Source organism: Octodon degus, unplaced genomic scaffold (assembly GCF_000260255.1).
Source record: "Octodon degus isolate 3935 unplaced genomic scaffold, OctDeg1.0 scaffold00019, whole genome shotgun sequence".
NCBI classification, from domain to species: Eukaryota; Metazoa; Chordata; class Mammalia; order Rodentia; family Octodontidae; genus Octodon; species Octodon degus.
In genome coordinates this window covers 7,076,699-7,097,750 of record NW_004524595.1, presented here as the reverse complement: position 1 = coordinate 7,097,750, position 21,052 = coordinate 7,076,699, and the positions used below count along the sequence as shown (strand labels likewise).

The 21,052-nt window shown below is 51.1% G+C and overlaps 1 protein-coding gene across 1 annotated transcript in view; it reads right to left on the bottom strand.

Moving 5' to 3' along the window:
* The window catches only part of Dnmt3a (DNA methyltransferase 3 alpha), a 105,238-nt gene that overhangs the window by 83,380 nt on the left and 806 nt on the right, over positions 1 to 21,052 (bottom strand). The gene's annotated exons all lie outside the window — the stretch shown is intronic.

The following is a 21,052-nucleotide window of genomic DNA, read 5'->3' as shown; positions in this document are numbered from 1 at the left end:
TAAAGGGATTTCCAAGGAGAAGTACAAAGGGAAGTCACAGAACATCAGCTCTACCATGCCCCATGCTCAGAGGCAAAGAGAACAGACAACAAAAAATGATAAGGAAACATTTTTTACCTGCTGTGACTGCCCCTGCAGAAAGCCACATGATGACTACCACAGGGTGAGCCAGGAGTTAGCAACAGGTACAAAGGAAACAAAGCAGGTTGAAAAAAAACCCCCACAGTAATTGCTAAAAAACAAACAAACAAACAAAAACACACACACCTATTGCAGTATACTGGAACGCTTAGCTGTGGACCACAGCTGCACGGACGTAATAATGTAAACACTGCATTTGGATTTAACAAATGTATATACATATGGATACACGCACGTGCACATGAGTATGTATGTACACACATACATTAATTTCACACGTACAACAAAACCAATAGCTTAAAACAACGCAAATTTATCATCTTGCTCTTCTGCTATCCCATGGGTCTCTTCACGAGACTGACCTCAAGGCTTTGAGAGAGCTGTACGGAGAATCCATTTTCTTGCTTCTGACCCTTCCACTCCAGTCAGCAAGGGCCAGTCTCTCCCCCGCTGCGTCACTCTGACACTGCTTCAGTCTCTTCTCTGACATTCCTGCCTTCATCTTTCACTTCTAAGGACTCTTGTGGTTACGCTGCCCCACCCAGATAGTTCAGGATAATCCTCCTCACAAGTTACTTAATCACATCTTCAAAGTCCCTTCAACTATGTAAGGTGACACAGTCACAGCACAAGCCCATTTTAAGAGGCCTCTAGTCTATTACGTGCATGCATATACAAACACTAATGCACACATACACACTTCTGGAAGAATATTGGAAAGGGGCTGGTAATAGTAATCCTACCACAAAATCTATTTAGAAAAAATGGCTGGAGAAGAGCAAGGTTAGCCATCTATGAGACTCAAATAAATGAGAAATCAGTGGAAAATGCCCACATAAATAAACAAGAAAGATGACCATTACTCTGAAATATGAGATGCAACCCTGCTAGAAGAGACAGCTGAAAGGATTGAATGTGGTTTTCTCTAAGAGTAACAGGAGGGGAACAACTGTATACAGTAGATTTCCATACTTTTTCACTTTTTAAATGTATGTGCTATTGTAAATAAACATTTTATGAGAGAATAGGGATGGGAAAGGGGCTTCCATCCCTCTGCCGCCCTTGGTGGTGTCTGGCCTCCACTTCCTCCTCTGTGAATATGAAAGTAGCTCTGGCCATTCTCTCTTTCGGTGAAACCATCAAGTCCCACTGAGTAACGATCATCACCTCACACCCACAGGGTTCCATCACCAGTTACGAAAGCCACCTCCCTCTCCGCCCTCTCATGAAATATTCAGTCCTCCAAATACATCACTTCCCTCAAGTCCAGACCACGCACAGTGCCTCCTTTCCTTCCACTCCCTGTAAACTCAGCTGCACACATGCTGCCCACATCCAAGCCACAAGCCAGCTCCCTCATTAGCTCTAACTCTGACCAAGGAGCCACAGTTCAACTTCTGCTGGGTCTTGGAGACCATCTCACCCAGAGTGACTCCTGTGCCCTATCCCCAAAGCCAACGCCACCATCCTCTCCAGCCCCAACCTCCTCACCCAACCACCCAGCTCCTCTGCTCCAACCAGCACCCCAAAAGGACCAGCATTATCATCATCCTCATCCACAATCAAATCCATCATCCGAAACCCTTGTACTACCTCCATCCCATGAGCCAGTTCCCAACCTCTTTGGTCCTCCAGTTGAAATGTGTTTGCGCTGATCTCATTCTTATCCCACAAGCATGTGTCCTGGACGAGCCAATCAGGGGCTTCTCTAGAACTTTTTTTTTTTTTTTTATGAGCAGAATATATTTGTTGAGGGATAGAAAGCTCCTGTCTGAGAGACAGGAGGAGGGCCCGAGCAGGTAGTTCCCCCCTCTAGAACTTTTTTTACTAATACTGTGAAGAGAAATTAATAATCATATTGAGTATCGAGTGGAGGGCTGTTAGGTGCTGTCCTGTGGCCACATGGAGTGTGCCAGGCTGACAACAAAGCCAGCGGTGAAGACGGAGGTGTCAAACATGGCAGCTATCTGGGCCTCCACACCTGACTATGTCTGAGGGAGCAGATCTCTGAACTTCCAGTAATGTGAGCTTTTACTATTTCTGCTGTGAGGGAGGCTGAGTCAAGGCTGACGTGGACCTGAGTCATGCGCTAATCTCTATCTCGGAAAACTCTCTAGGGTAGACAGCAGCGTGGGTTCAAACCCCAGCCTTCTTCCTTATCAGCTCTGTGACCTGATGCAAAACTATGTCTCTGTCTTCTCAGCTGTAGAATGGGAGTAAATTATATTGCTTGCCTCACAGGGCTGCTGTGAAGATTAAAATGAAAAGCATTAAAAACACAAGAGTGTCTGGCACAGAGAAATCACTCCATAAACCTTAATGATTATTAGTCTCTGACTCATCCACCCATAGAAGTCCCTTTTTTAAAATCCCGTAAGTGGACATCCCTCAAGCCAAAGCTTGTACTTAATAAACTCTTGCAACATGCCAGGCCTTTGAATAGAGTTTTCCAATGTCAAAATCTCATTAATCCTCACACCTTGTCCCCATTCTATGAAGTGGGTACTACTTTTAATCCCCACTTTCAAGATAAGAAAAATGAGGTATAGGGAGGTTACTCAAACTGTCCAATATCTCAGTAAGAGGTGAAGCCAGATACAAATCCAGGTCTGGGTTGTACCGAAGCCAGTTCTTCACTCCATCATGATCCCTCATAATCAGCACGTGAGGTGCACTGCAGATACATTAATTTAGGGTAAAGACTGGTCAGAGAACACTGCCCCAGTCAGCCTCCCTTTCCTGGTTAGGCTTGTCTTCAGTAGTGTAGGGGAGTGGGTAGTAGTGGGCATTGCAACCTTCGAATCACATTATTCTGTGTCTGGTGCAATCTACCACGTCCTGGCCATATGCTCAGTGACATGCATGTCTCATCCAATGCCCAATAACAGTTCTGGAAAGTATACAAATTCGGCTCTATTGTTGTTCCCATTTCATACAAGAAACTGAGGCTCAGACGAGTTTATTACCTCTCTAATGTACCAGAGCTAAAAAGTCTCAGGGCAGGATTAGGAACCCAGGCCCCTCTAACTTAAGAGCCCTTGCAAATTCTGTGGCACTCAGATAAGCATGCCACAGAATTAAGCATGGACCCCAGAAATAGTTCCACAACGTGTGATCTGTGCCTGAGGTGGTCCCACTCCCACGAGCAACCTCATGGCTGAATTTCCCATTTGATCTGGGTAAATGGTACAAACAAGCCATGAGTGGTGGCATATGCCTGTAATCCCAGTACTCAGGAGGCTGAGGCAGGAGGATCCTTGTGAGTTTGAGGTCAGCCTGGCTACACAATAAGTTCAAAGTCAGCCTGAACTGCATGGTGAGACCCTGTCTCAAAAAACAAGACCAAATGAAAAAAGATACAAATGAGTCCCTTGGGTGATGGAAGGCAGGAAAAAATCTTGTGGCTCCATACCTACAACATCAACTGCCAGCGTGGTTGGTGACGAGCTCCTGGCCTGATGAAAGCTAAGGAAGACACCAGCACCTTCTAGCAAGAGATGTCTAGTTGCCAAGTCTACCCCCCTCCCACTCAGTCTCCAGGTCAAGGAAGAAGTGCAGGGTTGGAGGTCTTGGTACCATTTCTGGATGAGATGATGTCATCATGCCAGTACTTTGACTTTCAAACATCACCTGCACCCACTTCACAAGCTGCCCCTAGGGATGACCACTAACCCTGCCATCCTGTCCCAATTTTGGAGCCCAACTGTCTGGCTCAGGAGGCACGGTGAGATGACTGGTGGCTCTCACACCCTCCTGGAGGCCACGGCACCACCAGCAGAGGCACTGCCAGCAGAAGCGTTATGATTACTCCACACCTGCAGCTACTAGGCAGCCACAGGGGCGGGAATGAGCGTGAGTCACAGACACTTCTGCTCACGCTCATGGTTACCATGACACAGCCCCAAAAGCAAGGGAGAAAAGGTTTCTACTCAAAATAGACAATGCTAAGGAACTGAAGTTGTTTTCTGGAGCCAAAATGAGCCACCATAGATTTCCATAAAGGGGCATTCATTGCCAAGTGCGGTGTGCAGAAGTCCCATCTGGGACAGTGTGGACTGTGGTAATTGGGTGGGTTTCCCATGGCCTGGGGGTCAAGGACACAAGGTGGTCAGGCTGAAACCTAGGTGAGAACCCATCTTGTGGTCCTTGGCAAGCTCTGTGGCAGTCATGGGCATGAATCTGATCCACTCTCCCCAGGAAATGGCTCATAAGCCACACCTGGGTGCTTCTCTGTCAACCTTCTTCAAAGAGTGTGCCACACCTGTCACCATGGCCTCTTCACTAACTCTCTCCTTAGCCCTTCTGGGTTGGTTCTTGTTCCCTGCCCTATACCTCTGAAACCCTCTGCAAACATTCCACAAAGAAAGAACATTCCATCAGGGAGTCCTCAAAAAGTTCCACTGGAAGGTAAATCATCTGTATGGGGTTTTTGAACCCCTTGGCCACTAGTCAACAGAAAAAGGAGTTACTCCACTGTTTGGAGTAGCTGGTCCTATTTACAAGAAATGGGATGCTGATACACAACCGAGCCAAGGAGACTAGATCTGGAAGCGTGGGGATTCTCCCAGGTGTTTCTTAGAGCTGCAAAGTAAGGGGTAATGGAAAACTACACTAGCAACAGCAAAAGCAGGATAATTGAGGGTTCAGATCCTTTAGGAATGAAGGTTTGGTTAGCCCCAAGTCAGTGAAGCATGGTCTGCTCTGAGACTGGCTGAATGCAGAGGAAATACAGAGCGGGTAACGGGAGAAGGAACCAGACAGCAAACACAGCCTCAAATGTGGCCTTGGGAACAAATGCAGAAGTGAAGGCTATAATACTTTTGCATATTTTCTATTTACTTAATATGTGTTTATTTGCATATATACTTACAACCATCTTCCATTTTTCTCCTTCCTCCCACTATTTTCTCAACAACTTGTTGTCAGTTTACTTTATAACTTAGTCTTTTTTTTTTAATTTTATTTATTTGTGTGTGTGTGTGTGTGTGTGTGTCCAGCTCAGCCCACCAGGGGGCGGGGCGGGCTGGCATGTGGTGCTGGGGGATTGAACCAAGGTCCATGTGCTTTGCTAAGCTTGTTCTAAGTAGGTGCTTTAGACCACTGAGCCATCTCACCAGCCCTATAACTTAGTCTTTAGGTAACACAATGTTCAGTGAGACTGAGTTTGAAAAGGTTTTATTGTGTATTTTTTGTTTGTGATATGGAGGATCGAACCCAGGACTTCCAAGTATATTATTTACACAGCCTTCTTCTTCTTCTTCTTTTTTTTTTTTTTGGAGGAACCGGGGATTGAACTCAGGCCCTTACACTTGCCAGGCAAGCACTTATTCTACTGAGCCATCTCCCCAGCCCCTACACAGCCTTCTTTTAGATTTTTTTGAGGCAAGATCTCACCAAATTGCCCAAGTGAAGCTCAAGCTTACAATCCTCCTGCCTCAGCATCTCAAGTACAATAAGTAGCTGCAAGTACAGGTATGGGCCACCACCCCCATGGTCTAGTTATTGAGGTAGCCAGGAAAGGCTACACTGATTATTGGTATTCTTCATTTGGACAAAAAGATGATAAATTCACAAGAATGACTCTGTCTTGATAGGTAGGCATCTAGTTATTTTGCTGTTATAAAATAGGTGTAAAGAGGGGCCGGGGAGATGTCTCAGTGGATAAGCGCTTCCTTGGCAAGCACAAGGGCCTGAGTTCAATCCCCGGTTCTGCAAAAAAAAAAAAAAAAAAAAAAAAAAAAAAATCAACTAAAATAGGTGTAAAGATAGGTGTAAAGGTGCATATGAAAGCTGTGTATAAAAGGGGTGGACTGTGCCAGTTATCAGTGCATTCATTCTGTATTGCATGCTCTGTGAAAATATAGGTGAGACCTTGAAATATTTTTTTTCCTTTGCTAGCTGGCACAACATTAAACCCTGTCAGTGGAGAGACACTGAGGCAAGATGGAGGTCTCCTTCCTACATCCAATATACTCTTACAGGGCTCTCACATTGAACACAACTTCCCAACAGCCATATCCTGCAGTCTGGGTACTTTCCAGGGTCAGGTTCTTGCAGGAGTTGAAGCTTCCCAGGCCTCAGCTACTGTACTGTTGCAGGCTTCTCTAGAACCTGCTTCCTATAGCATGCAAACTCCAGTGCCCAGCTCCTGTAGAAGCACCGGTCTGCTGCAATGCAGACAGCTTCCCAAGTACCTGACTCTAGCAGTACATGACTGTCTGCAGGATGCAACAGCCAGCAGCTATATCCAAGGGCTCCCCTTGGGGAGTTTAGGAGCAGTGTGCCTCCACCGAGATACCTCCCTATAAACAACTTTCCTTGGGACCCAAATGGCTGGATTTCCAATAAGCTCCAAGAGTGTATGTATCTACCAGGTTCCCCAGCATGGTACAAAGATTCTTTGTCATTCAAGGGACATGACCTTGTCTTCTCCACTGAGGTCTAGATCTCAGCCCTGGGGGCCTATTCCTTGGGCACTCTCTGGCAACCACAAGAGTGGTAACTGTTGCCCTCCCTGCCATTTCCTTATTCTTTGGAGTCCTTTTTACTAGCCAACTCCTCATTATTCTACTGTATTGTTAGTTAATAATTCTTTCTGTTAAAGGTTCCTTGTTCAAAACACCATGTGGTTTTTCTCTCCTCAATGAACCCTGACACAGGCCCTTTTCCGTCCTCATGGTCCTTGAGCACAGTGCAGCAGCACTGCTAGCTCATCACTCCCTGCTTCCAGCACTCACTCAACAACCACATACTGAGCACTACTTCTGATCTGGGCCCTAGAGCGAACATGAGTCCTCTGCTTCTGAAATCTCACAGGCCAGAAGGTTTCTGGCTCTCTGTGGCCCTCATGCCTCCACTTGGCTTCATGTTCCTGGTTTCCCCACCCTTGGACTCTGCAGCTTTGTGTCCAGGGCTGACTGGGAATCTTGCTCTCACTGTTGACTAGGGATATTCCAAAGGATTAGCCACTACCTCCAGCTTTCCTCTAAGGCTTCCTCTTATAAAATATCTGAGCTTAAAAAATGCAGGTCTTCTTCTGCAGGAACTCCAATTTTATTTTTATTTTTTTATATTACTGCTGAATAACATTTAGTCACCTAAAATCTTCCTCTTCTAGAACCATGGTTTCTAGGTACCTCATGCTTCCTATGGAGATAACTATTTTCTAGCTTCACTCTCAAGATAGAAGTGGCAGTGGGACATGGTGACACATGCCTGTAATCCCAGCACTCAGGAAGTGGCGGCAAGAGGACTGCCACAAGTTCAAGGCCAGCCTGGGCTACATAGTTAATTCAGGGGCAGCCTGAACTATATGCAAGACCTTGTCTCAAAAAACTTAATCAACCAAACAAACAGAAATAAAGAAAAACAACAAAAAAGTGGCATCCCCTACCCCTCAGCTCCCTAAACCCTAGGGAAGACTCAGGTCCCACTTGCCCCCTCAGATTCCATGTCCAGTAGACACTTGATCCTCAAGCGTCTCTCATTCCCCCAATTCCCTCCAGGCCTTTGTACCACTGCAACAAGGACCCTAGTGGTTATCTACTGGTGGATCTCCCTACTCTGACATCTGTACCTCCACACCAGCTTCTCAGCAGAGATTATGCATACATAGCTTCCTCAACCAAAACCCTGATGTATGAGAGACTAAAATTGATGTGGTCTTGCTTGCACAACTATGTGAATGCACTATACACCATCAAATTGTGCAATTGTGCACCTACATGACCAAATTGTATAGACTGTGAATTTTATCTTCTCCTTCTTCTTTTGCATTAGGAATCAAACTCTAGTCCTTGCACTTTCCAGGCAGATGCTGTACTGCTGAGCTGTATCCCCAGCTCTGTGAATTATATCTTTTTTTTTTTTTTTTTTGTACCAGGGATTGAACTCAGGACCTTGTGCTTGCCAGGCAGGCACTTAAGCCACTGAGCTATCTCCCCAGCCCCATTGTGAATTATATCATAATAAAGCAAATCTATCTCTCTATCTAAACTTTGTGATGCCAATGATTTTCACACACTGGAAAATCTAAACTCTGTTCTGGTCTTACTCCAGTGGCTGGCTATAGACTGACCTTGATCTCCTACTCTGGCCTAACGCCCCTCCACCTCCCAGCTGACCCCTTCATTCTAGGTGCAGTTATCCTTGCTGGCTTCCATCCCCTGCTCCCATGCTGTTTCTACTCACACCACTCTGTCTTCCAAAAGGAAAGCTCACCCCAGAGCTCCTCCAGCCCTCTCCTCCCTGACCCTCAGCCTGATATCTCTCTTGACCACCCACTTGGGGTCTCTAGTCAGTTTCTGTGGGTGGTTATTCAACACATACATGGATGTGGCTGTTTCAGGTCAGAGTTCATGTCTTGGGCTTTCCTCCTCATCCCAGCCTGTTCCACCCCTCCTAGTTCCGGGTGACCCTTGAGGCAGAGAGGACTGTGTGAAGTCACTCCCAGGCAGCTGCAACATCCCCAGCACAGTGCTGCGGTGCCTAGAGTGACCCCCCACAACCCCCATTCTAGGGGTCACTTGGTGGAGTCCCCAAGGCACTGCACCAATGGAAAGGCTGTAAGAAGCTCTGAGGCTCCTGACCACTGTCCCCAGGCCAGAAATGACATCTGCTCAGGTGTGTACAGGCCATCCTGCCCCTGGATGGCAAGGTGAGGAGGTCTCAAAGGTCTCAAGATGCCAGTCAGCTGCAGAAAACAGAATGAGGTTGGTTGTGCACTGCTCCAGGCCTTGTAATCTGAGACCCTGGCTTGCGGGTGACCAGCATGTCTCAGAGTCCATGGACATGCTCTCCCACCCCACTATGTCACCCTTTCAAAGCAAATGACACTCACAGACCACCCAGCTGATCCTCCCATGCAAAACTAGGAGCCTGCAGGGCCTGGGACGGGCTGATGAGCTCAGCCTCCTTCCCCACCCACTGGACAGAAAGGAGCTTCTGCCCTCTATACTTGCCATTGGCCCTGCCTGCTTTCTCCTTGCCTTCTACTCCTACTGGCCCAAAGCAAGCCACCCATAGAGGGCATCAAGGCAAGGGGGAAGAGTTCCAGGATTCTGCACAGCAGGTCCCAGAACTACTAGCCACTCCCCCAGCAGTGTGCTGTAGCTCATCTACCCTTCAACCCTCAAGTGACTCAACTAGCCCTCCCTACACACCCTGGCTCTAGCTCTCACTTCACACCTCAGAGGGGTGGGCCTCAGTTTCCTACTCTGTAAAATGGGGTGAATGAGAATCCCTTCCTCATAAATCTAATTTAAACTTTGAAAAATTTGAGTGCACATGGCACATGGTAGACAATAAATGTTTGTTTAAAACATATTATATGGTAAAAAAAATATTATATGGTTCAGGATGAAAGACCAGTAACAGGTTCTTAGGAAACCTAGACTCCGGCTCCAGACACCCCCCCAGAGCAGCTAGCATATACTCCTAGAATGGCATCTGTAGCCTGAACCACAGCCATAACTTTCCAGCAGCTACTGTGATGTCAGGGGGCTCCCGCAGTGATGCAAGTGCGCACACACACAGACGTCCAGGCAGAGATGTACGGAAAGAGACAGACACACAGACCTAGATGCCCAGAGCCAAGCACAGAGATGCAAGCTCACAAACGCACAGACACAAACCTAAACACAGACACAGATGCACATGCAGACGCAGAAACACACAGATGCATACAGACACCCTTACAAATGAACACACAGATGTACACACAAAGACGCAAACACAGACACAGATGCAGCACACAGACACGCAGAGGGATGAACACACAATGCATAGAAGGACAGACACGGACACACAAACACAGATGCAGCACACAGAGACACACACAGAGATGAGCACATGCATGCACACAGAGACAAACATACAAACACAGACACAAACAGATGTACACACACAGATGGTGCACACACACGCAGAGACATACCCAGTTTGTCACACACATACACACACAGATGAGCACATAGATACACAGACACATGAGCACAAACATGTGCATGCACACACACAGCATCACACACACATGCACACAGAGCAAACAACCTGGCACAGAGCTGCCTGGAGCTTCGGGCCCGGGGGCTCACAAGGACACATTTCACCTACTGTATGGGCCAGAGAGGCATTTGGAAAGCAGCTTGGGAACCTCATAACCATTCATAACATTGTTCTGAGAGAAAATACAAAACATTGCCCTATAAACAAACATTTGCAATAGAATTCCTCCACAAGCTGGGAATTGCCTCTACCAGAAAACTAACCGAGCAAGAAGAGAAAAACCGCATAAGCTTAGTTTGCCTCCGCAAAATTAATACCAATTACAAAAACCTTTATGTGAACTGCTTACCATTTACACCTAATTACCATGCAGCACAATTATGCATATCATTAAGGCTATGCTGGATTAATTACGCTGTACATTTCACTTGATTACACCACCACACCCTGAGTTCATGTGGGCCTGGCTTTCAGAGGACTGGGCCTTGGCCGGCATCCTTGCATGGGTCTGGCCACACTAGAGAAACATGGGTCCCACATTTGGTTCAGTGGCAGTCCCCACTTAGTCCCCTCTCTGGCTGGAGACAGCCAGACGCCTGCCAGGCCAGCCTCACCAGCCCTGGAGCCCTTGGAGATTCTATCTCCTCCAGGGTTCCCAAAATGCAGGGAGGCTTCAAAAGTTTTCCCATAGGCATGGGTGACTGCAGGCCCAAGGTCACAACACAGCCAAGCAGTCCCCAAGCATATGCCTCATAGAAGAGAGGCCCCCACTGTCTCCCAAAATCTGGCTCTGCAAGTAGAGCACTCCCCTCCTTTACATGCAGGTCCTGGCCAAGTGCCCCCCACCCCCCCAGCTTGGCTCCCTGGCCCTCAGCACACTGAGTCAGCTACACGGCAAGGTGCCAGCTGCCCTGGCTAGGCTGCATTTGTCCTTCTTGGTCCTCTTGTCCTCTGCTCTCATCACACACCTGCTGCACACAGACCATGCCTCCATGTTATTAAAAAGAAAAAGGAACAAACCTCCAATTCCCATTCTCTGCACACTTCAAACACACTCAGGTGACCCAGGGTGAGGGAAAAGAATTGGGAACAAGCAAATCATAAGAACAGGGAGCTCACAATGCCCGGGGGACAAGAGGGAACAAGCCCTTTGAGAAGAAAAGCACCTGAGGAAGCTCAGTAAGTAACAAAGAGGGACGAGTGGGCATGTGGGGATGCATCTTGTCTGTGCCAAACAGGGAGAATACATGGTTGAATTTGAATCTTAAAACACCTGTGAAGCCAGCTGGATAAGGATTCTTTTAAAAGATGGGTAAAATAAAATATCCAGGTTTAGTGCAAGATGCAATGTTCAAGGCAAACAAACAAATCAAAATCAAATACAAACTTGTAAATGCAGTTATGTCCACTCTGCAGATGGCAACACTGAGGCTCAGAGTAGCCAAGCAGTCTGCCCAAGGATGCACGGCTGCAGGTAACAAAACCAAGGAAACCACTTTCTTCCCAGGACCAAGTCTGGCAGCACTGATCACATGGCATGCTGCCCCCTGCCTCTGTCGGTACTCAGTGATGCTCACATCATTTTTCTAGAAAGTCTTTGGAAATGCCCATCAGATTATATTCCCGTGACACATGACTCATTTCTATTTGAGAAAAATAGGTTCTGTTTGTATTTTATTGTTGTTGTTTACCAAAAATGTGGTCCCTAGCTTGCCCCCTCCTCTCTAGCCAGACCTGCCTCTGATTGGAGAGTAGCCAAAGGCCCAGAGCCCCACATCAACTTCCAGTCCACAGACCGTTCTCAGAAGACAGTGATAGTGAGCCATGCCACGCAGCCAGGGAGTGGAGGGACAAGGTCTGGGTCTTACCACTTATCTTTTGGGGGAATGACTGAAGCAGAAAGCCCAATGATGTGGCCTGAGCTACCTCTCTCAGCATCTCTGTGGGGTAGCCTACTCTGCCACGGTGCCAAAGGCCCTTGCCTTTCTCTTCCAGGCCCTATGACTCAAGCTCTCGCTTCCCTCTCCAAGCCTGGCCCTGGGCCCGGCTCCCCTAAGGAAATCCTACCATCTCCATCCCCAAAGCCAATCCTGCCTCCCAGGGAAGCCTGCTAGGGTCCCCTCCACACAGCTGGCTGAGCCCGAAACAGGAAGGCCAGCAAGGCCAGCCCTCACTCTCTTCTGCACATAGCCTTCCTTCCAACTCTTTCTGAGAGCTGTGCAAAGCATGGCTGTCCCAAAATTATCTTTCTCACATATGAGAATAGTTCCCAACACCCAGCTATGGATAACATCCCAGCTTTCCAGGGCCTGGCCCAACCTGGCCCTCTGACCTCCTATCCCATCATTCCCTGCCTCTAGCCACATCGGGCCAGAATGTGCCCTTCCCCACTGGCTAACCGCTTCCTGCCTTTCACTCAGCTCAGCCTTCAGAATCAGGTTCCTTTCTCCAGGCTCTGGTAATGCCCCAGGGGATCCCAGCCAGCTCTTCATAGCTGCCTATATTGTGTCCCCCTTCACCAGCCTCATACCTAAGCTGCCAGAATCCTGGATCTCATCTGTGTAGCAAGTGGCTGGCACCCAGTAGGTTTTCCATAAGTGAATAGATAGATACCATCTGTGAATCTGAGGCAAGGGAAAATTTGAGTGCTGCCAGGCTGGCCACCTTAGAGCCTGACCCTCAAGATGCCATGCTGCTGGGAGGATGAGGACAAGAAAACTCATTGGCAACTAACTGGCCTGCCCTATTGTGTTCTCCAGCTGAGCCTTCAGGACCAGGGAGGACCTTAGGCCACCACCAGACAGCACCTCAGGCCAGTGAATGCATAGCAACAGGCATCACACTGTTGCTGGTAATAAAACCATTAGGAGCCACTGCTGTGTACCAGGCCTGCTGTGGCCTACACCCTCCCATGCCTCTAGGCCATGCAGCAGCTGGTGCTGCCAGTGACCCAGAACCCAGAGGAAAGGCCACTGCCTATCTGGCCCTGAAGAGACCAGAGGGCCCAAGGGAACAGGAGCCTCTCTACAGCCAAATCTTGGCTTTGCAGAGGAAGAAACAGAGCCAGAAAGGCCAAACTCTTTCTTGGAAATGGGGAAAGGGACCTGGATCAGACAGCAAAAGCTAGAGCTCAGACATCTTTCTCTGTCCCTGCTACTCCACTGCCACCCACAGCCCAAGTCCACAGTGGGCTTGGAGTAATTCTCAACATGACTATCTCCTCCCTTCATCCTAGGAAGGATGAGGACATGTTACTTGTGTAGCGTCTGACAGTGCAACAGGGCCTTCAACAGGGCTATCATTACTCTGTGCCACTGTAGAGCGACCCCTACTCAAGGAAAAGGGATGCATAGTCCCGAGCACCTATCCTGCCAGACTGTTTCAGCAAGCTATGTCATCTCTCAGGCAACACCTGTAAGGTGAGGGCCCCTTCACAGGCCTGATTTATTGGGAAACCCTGCCTCTCAAAGCCATTTAGGGCTTTCAGCAACTACGGCCAGGCAGGCCTGATGTGCTAATCCCTAGCGTGGGAGATCTGCCTGGTTTGTCAGTGCCCCTCTTTGCCCTGGACATCTGTCACTACTAGCCTGGAAGCAAGGGGCTAGTCCGCAGAAGCGCGATCCCTGTGCTTGCCTCCTTAAAGGGTCCCTCTTTCTCTTGCTACCTTATTCTGGGGATGGGAATGACAGAAAAGACATGCTCTCATGTCCTGTTCAACAGAGGCAGCTTCAAAAAGGAATGGAGCTCCAAGCATGAGGGAGGAGGAACTGCAGAAGGGAATGGGTGCTGTTGCCAAGCAACTGGCCCCAGGTCCCCTGGACCAGCAAGGTGACTGTAGGCAGAGGAATTTGTAACTGCCCATCCCTTCCCCCTCCATTTTCTGGGTTGCTGCCGCCTGCACAGGAGCTATGGACACAACCTGAGCCCACACACAACACGAACTCCCCAGCTTCCCTCTTCACCCACAGCAGGACCTCCCTGAAGCCCCACTGTTCGCCTGGAGTGTGGTGTCCTAGGTGCTTTCACTGTGCTGCTGCCAGGGCACCTGTACCTCGTCCCTGGGCCAGGCTAGGGCTCTCCAGCTCCTGAGGAACCACTGGGATCTGCGGAGCTGATGTCTTTCTGGAAGACCTTCAATGGTTTTCCAGGTCTGGGTCAGAATTGAACTTCCAGTCACCATCCTCTAACCCTCTGCCCACTCCCTGTACAGCGCCAGGGTGCAGACAGCTCCTGTGCACTGCTCTCAGCCAATCCCTGCTGGGCCAAGCCTTTCACCCTGCACACTCTTTAGAAAGGACCGTCCCTGCAAGGGTGTCTCTATGGCAGTTTCTTATCCATTATTTAAAAGAAAATACTCCACTCCTAAACCCTGGGACAACATGACAATTTTTCATACTTATTCTTATCCACAGGCTTTCAAAAGATGTGGCTTTCCCCTTGATTTCTAATCACTCTCAATGGCTCATCAAATTCCTCATTCCTGATCCTATTAGGTCTGTTTTGCCAGAATCTCCACTAACTGCTGTTTCCTCTTAGTAACTTTTCTTCCACAGAAGAAACCACCTCTGTTTCCTAGCTAGAATTTCCCACTGCTCCAGGGTGTTCAGAGTGCAGCCTGGCTCTACACTGAGGTCTCTATTCCTACAACGCAAAAATTCCTGAATAAAATCTATCTTTACCTTTTTAAAAGGTTTGGGTTTTTTGTCCTTAAGAAACACTTATTTACATTTTTCCAAAGAATAAAAAAATGCACAAAATAAGGCAAAAACCTTCGCAGAGATAGGATGGTATATATCCTTCCAGGACTTCTTTTATGTATGTACTAGATCACAAATGTGAACGGTTGGATATATTTTAAAGGAATTTTACAAAATGAGATTACACTATATATGCTGCCTTTTTGGGTAACCCAACATCAACTCATGGATACTTAAGGATAAATACCCTTACTACCTCAAGTCAAAGGCTTATGGAGAATCTACTTACATTCTGCTTTATCTACAAAAATATTTATCCTTTCAGAATTTATGTAATTAATCACACCAGACCCTTCCAACCAGGAAGCCTCCTCTGGAAGGTTCTGGTTGCTGGGTGTTGGAAGATCTCCCTGGCCTGGCATGGCTGGGTCAAGCTTGCTTGCCTTCACTGCCTAGGCCCTCTGGGGAGTCAAGGGAGCCCATTCCAGGGCTACGGCTGTTCAAGGTGCTTTGGCCCACATCCTGATCTATTAGGTCTGGAATTCATCCACAGAAGGGCACTAGACTAGGAGTCAGGAGATTCATTCAAGTCCCAGCTTCCCAGTCAGTGGTTGTAAAAGAGGGTCCTCTGTTGACCCCTGACAGATGGGGAAGTTAATGACTGACTCAGAATTTAAAATGACCTTGACATTTAAAACAGAACCAGGCAGGATCAATAGGGATGACCGCAGGAAGAGAAATAAGGAATCTGGTCACATATCTAAATAAGCCTAGAAGCCTTAGGGGTCAGGGAGGACCACACTAGGATGAGAGTGGGCACTGCAGAGTCAGTGCTGCTGCTAAAAACAACCCACTCTTTGCTGAGCTTCAGCTAGGAAAGCCCCAGCTTTCCCCACCTCTTCCCCACGTCTGCCCTCTAGACAGGCTGGTGGCCAGCATAGTGATCAGCAAGGGAGCTGTGTCCTGGCGTACCCTGTCCACCAGCCATCCTTGGTGGAGGCCACCAGGCACCTGTACCCACACCTGGGGATGCTGGCTGCCTGCCTGGGTAACCTCCTTTCTGAGCTGGTGGCTTAATACCCCCCACCTGAGTAAGGAGGGGAGGAAAGGCAGGGTGGAATCAGGCTGCAGAGGCAGGAACCTGATGGTCCACCCCTATATCCCCCCTCATCCTTAGCAGGAATGTTCTGGATGCTAGTGTGTCTCAGCCTACAGGGTGGGCAACAGAGGACATGAGACCTCTGTGAGACCATGAAAAAGAACCCCCACTCCCACCCACACTGCAAACTGCCAACACTGGCATGGATATCAGACCTTACCCTTCTAATGACAACCCCCTGGGGTTGTGTAATTCAAACCTTGCTCCTTCCCCTCCAGGCTTGTGTTCCTAAGCTGATCTATGGGATATAAAGAAGCAAATCCTCCAACTGGCCCAGCTAGCCCATTCCGCTCCTTCCTCTGCCTCTCTGCACAGCCCCATGGTGCTCCTGTCACTCCCACGGGCAGGCCCACCAGGGAGATTCTCAAACCCAGGCAGAGGCTGGCCTGGCTCCAGGGCCAGAACCCAGTGTACCTCCCCAGGGGCCTCACTCCCACCCTGAGCTGCCCCACAGGATGCCCTTCCCTGGCTCCGCTTCTGAGTTCTCATGTCCTTCTGAGATGTCCCCTCTTCCAAGCCTTCCAGGTCCCCTCAGTAAGTAGACTTTATGTCTCCTCCTAGAGCTCTCACTTTGCAGTTGTTAGTTTTAGTATTCCCTCAATACCAGCACAGGGCCCTTGCTCACAGGAAGCGCTTGGCAATCTCCAACAAATGGAAGCAAACACGGGAGGGAATGGTCCTGCACTTGGGGCAGTCAGGACAAGCTGGCGCTAGTGCGTGGGAGTGAAGATGGATGCACAACCACCTGTTGACAATGCCATTTGTTAGACTAAGGAACAGATTGCTAAGTGGACCCGAGAAGCCTCCCTGAGCTGAAGAGTTTCAATCACAGTCAGCACTTTCCTCATCTAACCAAGATTTTGCAAAAGAGGCAGGAAGATAGCAGGCCTTCCCAGGGCCCTTCCGGCTGTGTTCGTCAGTGCCCATGTTGCCTCATCTCATCCTCACAGCCAGGCTCACTCCCATGCCACAAGTGAGACTCGGAAAAATGATGTAGTTTTGAAGATCCTGAACTCAGGCAGTGTTAAGATGCAGTCCCTTTGGACTCCTTGTTTACTTATGCTGCCTCCAACTGGCTCATGTCGCAGCAAGTCCTAGCTGTCCACACGCAGCTGCACACCACGTGCACAGAAATGTGCACAGACACACAAGCACCGGACCCAGTCTCAGTCCCACTCTTAGCCAAGCACAGGCAACACGGCCACATATGCCAACTTCAACACTTTACGGAGCTCCAATTTGGTCATGACTTTAAGGAAAGACTACGGTCAAAAAGACAAATGACTGCAAACAAGCTCTCAACATGAAAAGGAAGCTGGCACCATCAGTTTACTCTGAGCCCACTCAGGGGCACCAAAGTCCCCACAAAAACCCCATCTCCACAGGCAGGCTAATGCCAGTATCTACCAAATACAAAAATGCAAGTGGAAGCAATCCCAGAGGCCTGCACTCTGGTCTCAACTCCCAGGAGCCACAGACACAAACTCAACTCTCAGGGGCAGTGGGCGCGGTGGTCCAGGCCAATAAGCTACAGCCAGCATAAGTATGAGGGACTGAAGCATGTGACAGCACACAAGCGGCAGCATACAAGTGGCCCTTCTGCCTCAGGCTCTGGGTAGCATCAGAAACCCTCAAACTCCTAACCCAGCTCCAAGTTCTCCCAGGGTTTAATGTTCTTTCACCTAAAATCTTAAGGCATGACGTCTATGGTAATGCATAGGGGATGAGGAGGTAGGGTCTATTTTGAACCCTCCCATTAGAAAGGCAGCAAGGCTACACAACATGCCCCTTTCTGCCTAACTCCCCAAACTGGGAGCCTTCAGGGAGCGGGCAAAGAACATGGCTCTCAGGAGGAGAAGTGAGCCTGAGGAACTGGCCTCGAAGAGGGCAATGACCCTTGGCCACAGGGAAAGCAACAGCAGGCAGAAGACTGCTGGCCACAAACCTGCCCAGCAATCAGCAGACACCCACTACATGATGAAAGGGACTCAGACATCATCACCAAGGCCAGATGCCTTTTCAAACAGATAGGGGAGCTGAATCCACGGCAGCACCCAGGATAGAGCTACGGTGTGGGGCAGCCCTGCTCCCCCAGAGCACAGGCCTGGCTCCCTTCTGCCTGCACACAGCTCCTGGACAAGCAACAATATCCTGGCTTGTCCTGTCTTCCTGGCTTGCTTTTCAAGAGGACCAATGGCAGAGAGCAGAGTGAAGGTGACAGAAAAGCATCCATAAGAGTTTGAGAGGCTGACAGTAACCTGGACTCAGGAAACTCAGAAATTATCCATGGACACGGATTTCCAAATAAACATACTGGGCACAAATAAGAAGCTTCATGGAAGCTGCACTTTCCACTCACTGCAGTCAAAGGGTGCAGACCTGTCTCCTGCAGGGCCCCCAGCCTCACACTACCCTCCTTCCCAGGGCTGCCCTATGAGAGACCCTGCTCTCTCCTAACACTTCTCCCAGCAAGCCTTCCCTGATTACTACAGCGGTAACAGGCCACCCTTCCCACTTCTGGATCTGAAATTCCACTACCGACAATCAGAGCCATAGAATTTTCAAAGTTGGAATGGGCCTCCAAGCTTCAGGCCAACCCCCACCCCATAGAGGAATCCTGTCCCGAGACACCCTGACAGATGGTCACTGGCTGCCTCTCCTAGGCTCCTCCAGCCCTGGGAGGGCAGCCCTCATTCTGGGGACAGGTCGTTCCATGGGTCTAGAATGAATTCACCTTCCCTAGCATCAAGAACCCACTGAAGTCACTCAAACTTGGGTGTGATAATAAAGGAAGTCTTGGGTGGTCTGAATTGACGACTGAAGTACCCAAGGAACCCAAGCAGAAGCTGGACACCAGAGTTCAGAGAATGGTGCCTGCAGGGGAGGCAGGCAGGCAGGTGCCAGACCTGCTGCACAACTTGGCCTGGGGCCCCCAGACTGGCCACAGCACAAGCAGACACATGCACACACTTTCGGAGTTGCCTGCAGACTGCCCCACCAGGGCCTCCGTGGAACCTAGCGGCAGGAGCCATCTTGGCCCAGAAAGCCAAGAAGAGAAACTCGGGCAACCCAACTCTCTAAGGCAAGGGTCTTCAAGGCTATCTAGACGCAGCCTTGCCAGCAGAGCCATCAGCCCAAAGAGCCTCCACTTGACAGTGGGACGCCCCAGCTCCCACAGGCCAGCTCTAACACCTAGCAACTGCTAGGAGAACGTTCCCCACGCTGCAGCTGTCACATCTGCCTGGGCGGGAGGAGGCACACAGGAACAGCACCTGATCCCAGGATCCCTCCGCAGGGCCTGCCCGCCCAGGAGGCAGCTCAGCTGTTGGCAGCTCTGGGTGAAACATGAAGACTGAACTGTCCCCAGGGATGCTGATGGCAGCCTCCGGGCACGGCAGTGAGGGGCACGCGGGGTCACAGGGCAGAGGGTGTTTCACTGAAGGCTCCTGTGGCTGCCGGTTTGAGAAGGGGCACTTGTGTGTCTCCAGGCTCCAGCCCTTCCTCCCCTGCCTGACGCAGGCCTGAACAGCCCAGCTGGGTGCAGAACGCCATCTTGGGTCAAGGTGCAGCCACAAGGGGCTCCCTTGGGGAGCCCTGCGAGGGAGTCCCTGAGAACCAGCGGCCCCCCAATTCCACCAGGGTGCCAACACCTACTTAGCTTGCCCTGCAGCACAGAGAGGGGAAGGACGGAGATGGAGAAAAGGGGAAAACAGCAGAGAGGCGGAGGAAAGGGAGAGGGTTCCCCCAAGAAGGCAGGCTCCAGGAAAGCAAAACGCAGTTTGGCAGCTCGAGGCCCGAGGGCCCCAGCGAAGAGGGGCTGGGGGCGGACCCTGGACGCCAGCCAGCTCAGTCCGCGCCGATGGGGAGGGAGGCCAGGTCGGCCCAGAGTGGGGAGCCGGGGTGAGGGCGGGACACGGACCGCGGCCGCCTGCGGCTCTCTAGCTCGGGGTCTCCTGGGGCGCTGGGACATGGGGCCATAGACCCTGATCCGCAGCCTCAGCGCGGCCTCGTCCTTCACTGTGCAGATGCGAAGCTTTCAAGGACACGTCTGCACCGGCCCGGCGGGGGTGCTTGTGCGTGTGTCCGCGTGCGTGAGTGTGCGCGGGGGGGGGCTGCTGCAGGGGACGACCCCGGCGTCCCCACCCGCGCCGTTCCCAGCCCGCCGCTCCCACCCTCGCGTTTTCCGGCCCCCGCGGCCCGGGATCTTCGCCCGCCCCCGCCCCACCCCGCCCCCACACTGCGGCGCCGCCACCACCACCGCCCCGGCTCCCACGGCCCGCAGCGGGTGCAGGGAGGAGCCAGCCACGACGCCCCCCTCCCGACTCACTGCCCGGCCCTCCGCGGGAAGGTGTGCCCCCCAAGTGGGCACTCTCCCCACCCGCCGCCCCTCCCAGATCCGCTGGCGCCCCGCACCCCCAGCCACAGGTGGCCGGAGGAGGATCGCTACGCAGCGCTCCCGGGCCCGGCCCCCGGATCACCCCTCGGCCCGCCTTCGGGGGCCTCCAGGGTACCCCGCCCCGCCGGACCGAGGAGGGCCGGGAGCCGGGGGGAGGGGCGGGGGGCCGGGTCGTGCCAGGCTGCCATTTTCTGCCGCCGCCGCGGAGCCTGCGCGGGGCCCGGCCCCCGCCCCCTCCCAGTTCCCTGAGCCGCGGCGGGGCCGAGGGTTCCGGGTCGGGGTCTGCGCCCTCCCCGCGCCCTGGCTACGGGCCCCAGGCAGAGCCCGGAGGCGGGAGCAGAGTCCGGAAGGCAGGGCGGCCGGGCTGGGCCCCTGCGGCAGCGCTGAGCCGGGCACTGCGGCCGCGGCGGGCGGCGGGGGGCCCCGCAGTATTGTATAGACTTGAACTTGAGCCCCGAGCCGAGCGCGGGCGGGGAAAAGCGTCTGCACCCGGAGCGGGCAGGACGGGAGGGGGCGCCTGCCGAGCCCGTGGGGACATAAACAAACCCTCGGATCCCCGCGCCGCCCGGCCAGCTCGGCCGGCCGTCTTCGCCCGCAGTCCCGGCCCGCGGGCTCCGGGCGCCGAGTTCCGGGGGTCCAGGAGCGCGCCCCGAGCCA